This window comes from Heterodontus francisci, unplaced genomic scaffold, assembly GCF_036365525.1.
Source record: "Heterodontus francisci isolate sHetFra1 unplaced genomic scaffold, sHetFra1.hap1 HAP1_SCAFFOLD_162, whole genome shotgun sequence".
Classification (NCBI taxonomy): domain Eukaryota; kingdom Metazoa; phylum Chordata; class Chondrichthyes; order Heterodontiformes; family Heterodontidae; genus Heterodontus; species Heterodontus francisci.
In genome coordinates, this window is record NW_027140217.1 from 4,273,968 (window position 1) to 4,282,339 (window position 8,372).

Below are 8,372 nucleotides of genomic sequence, written 5' to 3' on the forward strand. Positions count from 1 at the left end.
CTGAAACACATCCCACACACTGAAAGACATCCCCACACACTGAAACACCTACCCCACACACTGAAACCACATCCCCACACACTGAAATCCCTTCCCCACACACTGAAACCCCTTCCGCAAACACTGAAACACCTTCCCCACACACTGAAACACCTTCCCCACACATTGAAACCCCTTCCGCCCACACAGAAACACATCCCCACACACTGAAACCCAACCACACGCACTGAAACCACATCCCCACGCACTGAAATCCCTACCCCACACACTGAAACAACTTCCCCACACACTGAAACCACTTTCCCACACACTGAAACCCCTTCCCCCCTTACTTAAACACCTTCCCCACACACTGAAACCCCTTCTGCACACACTGAAAACCATCCCCACACACTGAAACCCATCCCCACACACAGAAACACCTTCCCAACACACTGAAACCCCTTCCGCACGCACTGAAACCCATCCCCACACACAGAAACACCTTCCGTGCACACTGAAATCCGATCCCCACACACTCAAACCCATCCCCACATACTGAAACACATTCCCCAAAAACTGAAACCCAACCCCACAAACTGAAACCACATCCCCACACACTGAAATCCCTTCCCCACACGCTGAAAAACATCCCACACACTGAAACACATCCCCACACACTGAAACACCTACCCCACACACTGACAGCACATCCCCACACACTGAAATCCCTTCCCCACACACTGAAACACATCCCCACACACTGAAACACATCCCAACACACTGAAACACCTACCCCACACACTGAAACCCCTTCCCAACGCACTGAAACACCTTCCCCACACTCTGAAACCCATCCCCACACACTGAAACACCTTCCCCACACACTGAAACCCCTTACGCACACACTGAAATCCATCCCCACACACTGAAACCCATCCTCACACACTGAAACCAATCCCCACAAACTGAAACACCTACCCCACACACTGAAACACCTTCCCTGCACACTGAAATCCCTTCCCCACACACTGAAAACCTTCCCCACACTCTGAAACCCTTCCCCACACACTGAAACACATCCCCACACACTGAAACACATCCCCACACACTGAAGCACCTTCCCCACACACTGAATCCCCTTCCCAACGCAATGACACACCTTCCCCACAAACTGAAACCCATCCCCAAACACTGAAACACCTTCCCCACACTCTGAAACCCTTCCCCACACACTGAAACACATCCCCACACACTGAAACACATCCCCACACACTGAAACACCTTCCCCACACACTGAAACCCCTTCCCAACGCACTGAAACTCCTTCCCCACACACTGAAACCCATCCCCAAACACTGAAACACCTTCCCCACACACTGAAACCCCTTCTGCACACACTGAAACCCATCCCCACACACTGAAACCCAACCATACACACTGAAACCATATCCCCACACACTGAAATCCCTATTCCACACACTGAAACACCTTCCCCAACCACTGAAACCACATTCCCACATACTGAAACCCCTTCCCCCATCACTTAAACACCTTCCCCACACACTGAAACCCCTTCTGCACACACTGAAACCCATCCCCACACACTGAAACCCAACCTCACACACTGAAACCACATCCCCACACATTGAAATCCCTTCCCCACACACTGAAACACATCCCCACACACAGAAACTCCTTCCCTGCACACTGAAATCCCATCCCCACACACTCAAACCCATCCCCACATACTGAAACACCTTCCCCACACACTGAAACAATTCCCCACACACTGAAGCACATCCCCACACACTGAAACACATCCCCACACACTGAAACACCTTCCCCACACACTGAAACCCCTTCCCAACGCACTGAAACACCTTCCCCACACACTGAAACCCATCCCCAAACACTGAAACACCTTCCCCACACACTGAAACCCCTTCTGCACACAGTGAAACCCATCCCCACACACTGAAACCCAACCACACAAACTGAAACCAAATCCCCACACACTGAAATCCCTATTCCACACACTGAAACACCTTCCCCACACACTGAAACCACATTCCCAAACACTGAAACCCCTTCCCCCATCACTTAAATACCTTCCCCACACACGGAAACCCCTTCTGCACACACTGAAACACAACCCCACACACTGAAACCCAACCCCACATACAGAAACCCCTTCTGCACACACTGAAACCCCTTCTGCACACACTGAAACCTATCCCCACACATTGAAATCCCTTCCCCACACACTGAAACACATCCCCACACACAGAAACACCTTCGCTACACACTGAAACCCCTTCCACACACACGGAAACCCATCCCCACACACTGAAACCCATCCCCACAAACTGAAACACCTTCCCCACACACTGAAACACCTTCCCCACACACAGAAACACCTTTGCCACACATTGAGACACCTTCCCCACACACTGAAACACCTTCCCCACACACTGAAACCCCTTCCGCACACACTGAAACCCATCCCCACTCACTGAAACCCAACCCCACACACTGAAACCACATCCCCACACACTGAAATTCCTCCCAACACACTGAAACACATCCCCACGCACTGAAATCCCATCCCGACGCACTCAAACCCATCCCCACATACTGAAACACCTTCCCCACACACTGAAACCCTTCCCCACACACTGAAACACCTTCCCCACACACTGAAACCCCTTCCCCACACAATGAAACACCTTCCCCACACACTGAAACCCATCCCCACACACTGAAACACCTTCACAACACAATGAAACCCCTTCCGCACACACTGAAACCCATCCCCACACACTGAAACCCAACCACACACACTGAAAGCACATCCCCACACACTGAAATCCCTATCCCACACACTGAAACACCTTCCCCACACACTGAAACCACTTTCCCACACACTGAAACCCCTTCCCCCCTCACTTAAACACCTTCCCCACACACTGAAACCCCTTCTGCACACACTGAAACCCATCTCCACACACTGAAACCCATCCCCACACACGGAAACACCATCCCAACACACTGAAACCCCTTCTGCACACACTGAAAACCATCCCCACACACTGAAATCCCTTCCCCACACAATGAAACACATCCCCACACACAGAAACACCTTCGCCACACACTGAAACCCCTTCCGCACACACTGAAACCCATCCCCACTCACTGAAAACCATCCCCACACACTGAAACCCATCCCCACAAACTGAAACACCTTCCCCACACACTGAAACACCTTCCCCACACACAGAAACCCCTTTGCCACACATTGAAACCCCTTCCGCACACAGTGAAACCCTTCCCCACACACTGAAACCCCTTCCCCACACACTGAAAGCACTTCCCCCCCACACTGAAACCAATTTCCCACACACTGAATCCCCTTCCACTCACACTGAAACCCATCCCCACACACTGAAATCCCTTCCCCACACACTGAAACACATCCCCACACAGAGAAACACCTTCGCCACACACTGAAACCCCTTCAAGATAAATTGAAACCCATCCCCACACACTGAAACCCATCCCCACATACTGAAACAACTTCCCCACACTCCGAAACACCTTCCCCACACACTGAAACCCCTTTGCCACTCACTGAAACACCTTCCCCACACACTGAAACACCTTCCCCACACACTGAAACCCCTTCCGCACACACTGAAACACCTTCCCCACACACTGAAACCCCTTTCCCACGCACTGAAACCCCATCCGCACACAGTGAAACCCTTCCCCAGACACTGAAACCCCTTGCCACACACTGAAACCCCTTTCTCACACACTGAAACACATCCCCACTCACTGAAACCCCTTCCCCACTCACTGAAACACCTTCCCCACACACTGAAACCCCTTCCGCACACACTGAAACACCTTCCCCACACACTGAAACCCCTTTCCCACGCACTGAAACCCCATCCGCACACAGTGAAACCCTTCCCCAGACACTGAAACCCCTTGCCACACACTGAAACCCCTTTCTCACACACTGAAACACATCCCCACTCACTGAAACCCCTTCCCCACTCACTGAAACCCCTTCCCCACACACTGAAAACACTTCCCACCACACTGAAACCATTCCCCACTCTCTGAAACCCCTTCCCCACGCACTGAAGCACCTTTCCCACAAACTGAAACCCTTACCCAAAATCTGAAACCGCTTACCCACACACTGAAACACCTTCCCCACACACAGAAACCACTTTCCCACACACTGAAACCCCTTCCCCCTCACTGAAAAACCTTCCCCACACACTGTAACCCCTTCTGCACACACTGAAACCCATCCCCACACACTGAAACCCATCCCCACACACAGAAACAACTTACCCACACACTGAAACCCCTTCCGCACACACTGAAACCCATCCACGCACATTGAAATCCCTTCCCCACACACTGAAACACATCCCAACACACAGAAACACCTTCGCCACACACTGAAACACCTTCCGCACACAATGAAACCCATCCCCCACACTGAACCCCATCCACACAAAGTGAAACCCATCCCCACATACTGAAATACATTCCACACACACTGAAACACCTTCCCCACACACAGAAACCATTCCCCACACACTGAAACCCCTTCCCAACTTACTGAAACCCTTCCCCACACACTTAAACCCCTTCCCCACACACTGAAACACCTACACCACACACAGAAACACCTTACCCACACACTGAAACACATTCCCCACCCACTGAAACACCTTCCCCACACACTGAAACACCTTCCCCACACACTGAAACCCCTTCATCATACACTGAAACACCTTCCCCACACACTGAAACACCTTCACCACACACTGAAACAACTTCACCACACACTGAAACCCCTTCCCCACACACTGAAACACCTTCCCCACACACTGAAACACCTTCCCCACACACTGAATCCCCTTCCTCACACACTGAAACACCTTCCCCACACAATGAAACCCTTCCGCACACACTGAAACCCCTTCCCCGCACACTGAAACACCTTCACGACACACTGAAACAACTTCACCACACACTGAAACCCCTTCCCCACACACTGAAACACCTTCCCCACACACCGAAACACCTTCCTCACAGACTGAAACCCCTTCCACAAAGACTGAAACACCTTCCCCACACACTGAAACACAATCCCCACACACAGAAACACCTTCCCCACACTCTGAAATCCCATCCCCACACACTGAATCCCTTCCACACACTCTGAGACCCCTTCCCCACACACTGAGACACCTTCCCCACACACTGAAACACCTTCCCCACACACTGAACTCCCATCCCCACACACTGAAACCCTTCCCCACATTCTGATACCCCTTCCCCACACACTGAAACACCTTCCCCACACACTGAAACACCTTCCCCACACTCTGAAACGCTTCCCCACTCACTGAAACCCCTTCCCCACACATGAAATCCTTCCCCACACACTGTAACCCCTTCCCCACACACTGAAACACCTTCCCCACACACTGGAACACCTTCCCCACACACTGAAACCCCTTCCACACACACTGAAACACCTTCCCACACACCGAAACACCTTCCTCACACACTGAAAGCCCTTCCGCAAACAATAAAACACCTTCCCCACACACTGAAACACCTTCCCCACACACTGAAACCCCTTCCGCACACACAGAAACACATCCCCACACACTGAAACCCAACCACACGCACTGAAACCACATCCCCACACACTGAAATCCCTACCCCACACACTGAAACAACCTCCCCACACACTGAAACCACTTTCCCACACACTGAAACCCCTTCCCCCCTTACTTAAACACCTTCCCCACACACTGAAACCCCTTCTGCATACACTGCAAACCATCCCCACACACTGAAACCCATCCCCACACACAGAATCACCTTCCCAACACACTGAAACACATACCCACACACAGAAACACCTTCCGTGCACACTGAAATCCGATCCCCACACACTCAAACCCATCCCCACATACTGAAACACATTCCCCAAAAACTGTACCCAACCCCACACACTGAAACCACATCCCCACACACTGAAATCCCTTCCCCACACACTGAAACACATCCCACACACTGAAAGACATCCCCACACACTGAAACACCTACCCCACACACTGAAACCAAATCCCCACACACTGAAATCCCTTCCCCACACAATGAAACCCCTTCCGCACACTCTGAAACCCATCCCCACACACTGAAACCACATCCCCACACACTGAAATCCCTTCCCCACACGCTGAAACACATCCCACACACTGAAACACATCCCCACACACTGAAACACCTACCCCACACACTGAAACCACATCCCCACACACTGAAATCCCTTCCCCACACACTGAAACACATCCCCACACACTGAAACACATCCCAACACACTGAAACACCTACCCCACACACTGAAACCCCTTCCCAACGCACTGAAACACCTTCCCCACACTCTGAAACCATCCCCACACACTGAAACACCTTCCCCACACACTGAAACCCCTTACGCACACACTGAAACCCATCCCCACACACTGAAACCCATCCCCACACACTGAAACCAATCCCCACAAACTGAAACACCTACCCCACACACTGAAACACCTTCCCTACACACTGAAATCCCTTCCCCACACACATGAAAACCTTCCCCACACTCTGAAACCCTTCCCCACACACTGAAACACATCCCCACACACTGAAACACATCCCTACACACTGAAACACCTTCCCCACACACTGAATCCCTTTCCCAACGCAATGAAACACCTTCCCCACACACTGAAACCCATCCCCAAACACTGAAACACCTTCCCCACACTCTGAAACCCTTCCCCACACACAGAAACACATCCCCACACACTGAAACACATCCCCACACATTGAAACACCTTCCCCACACACTGAGACCCCTTCCCAACGCACTGAAACTCCTTCCCCACACACTGAAACCCATCCCCAAACACTGAAACACCTTCCCCACACACTGAAACCCCTTCTGCACACACTGAAACCCATCCCCACACACTGAAACCAGACCATACACACTGAAACCAAATCCCCACACACTGAAATCCCGATTCCACACACTGAAACACCTTCCCCACACACTGAAACCACATTCCCACATACTGAAACCCCTTCCCCCATCACTTAAACACCTTCCCCACACATTGAAACCCCTTCCGCAAACACTGAAACACCTTCCCCACACACTGAAACACCTTCCCCACACACTGAAACCCCTTCCGCAAACACTGAAACCCATCCCCACACACTGAAACCCAACCCCACACACTGAAACCACATCCCCACACATTGAAATCCCTTCCCCACACACTGAAACACATCCCCACACACAGAAACTCCTTCCCTGCACACTGAAATCCCTTCCCCACAAACTGAAACCCCTTCCCCACACACTGAAAGCACTTCCCCCCCACACTGAAACCAATTTCCCACACACTGAATCCCCTTCCACTCACACTGAAACCCATCCCCACACACTGAAATCCCTTCCCCACACACTGAAAGACATCCCCACACAGAGAAACACCTTCACCACACACTGAAACCCCTTCCACACACACTGAAACCCATCCCCACACACTGAAACCCATCCCCACATACTGAAACAACTTCCCCACACTCCGAAACACCTTCCCCACACACTGAAACCCCTTTGCCATTCACTGAAACACCTTCCCCACACACTGAAACACCTTCCCCACACACTGAAACCCCTTCCCCACACACTGAAACCCCTTCCGCACACACTGAAACACCTTCCCCACACACTGAAACCCCTTTCCCACGCACTGAAACCCCATCCGCACACAGTGAAACCCTTCCCCAGACACTGAAACCCCTTGCCACACACTGAAACCCCTTTCTCACACACTGAAACACATCCCCACTCACTGAAACCCCTTCCCCACTCACTGAAACCCCTTCCCCACACACTGAAAGCACTTCCCCCCACACTGAAACCATTCCCCACTCTCTGAAACCCCTTCCTCTCGCACTGAAACACCTTTCCCACAAACTGAAACCCTTACCCAAAATCTGAAAACGCTTACCAACACACTGAAACACCTTCCCCACACTCAGAAACCACTTTCCCACACACTGAAACCCCTTCCCCCTCACTGAAACACCTTCCCCACACACTGAAACCCCTTCTGCACACACTGCAACCCATCCCCACACACTGAAACCCATCCCCACACACAGAAACAACTTACCCACACACTGAAACCCCTTCCGCACACACTGAAATCCATCCACGCACATTGAAATCCCTTCCCCACACACTGAAACACATCCCAACACACAGAAACACCTTCGCCACACACTGAAAC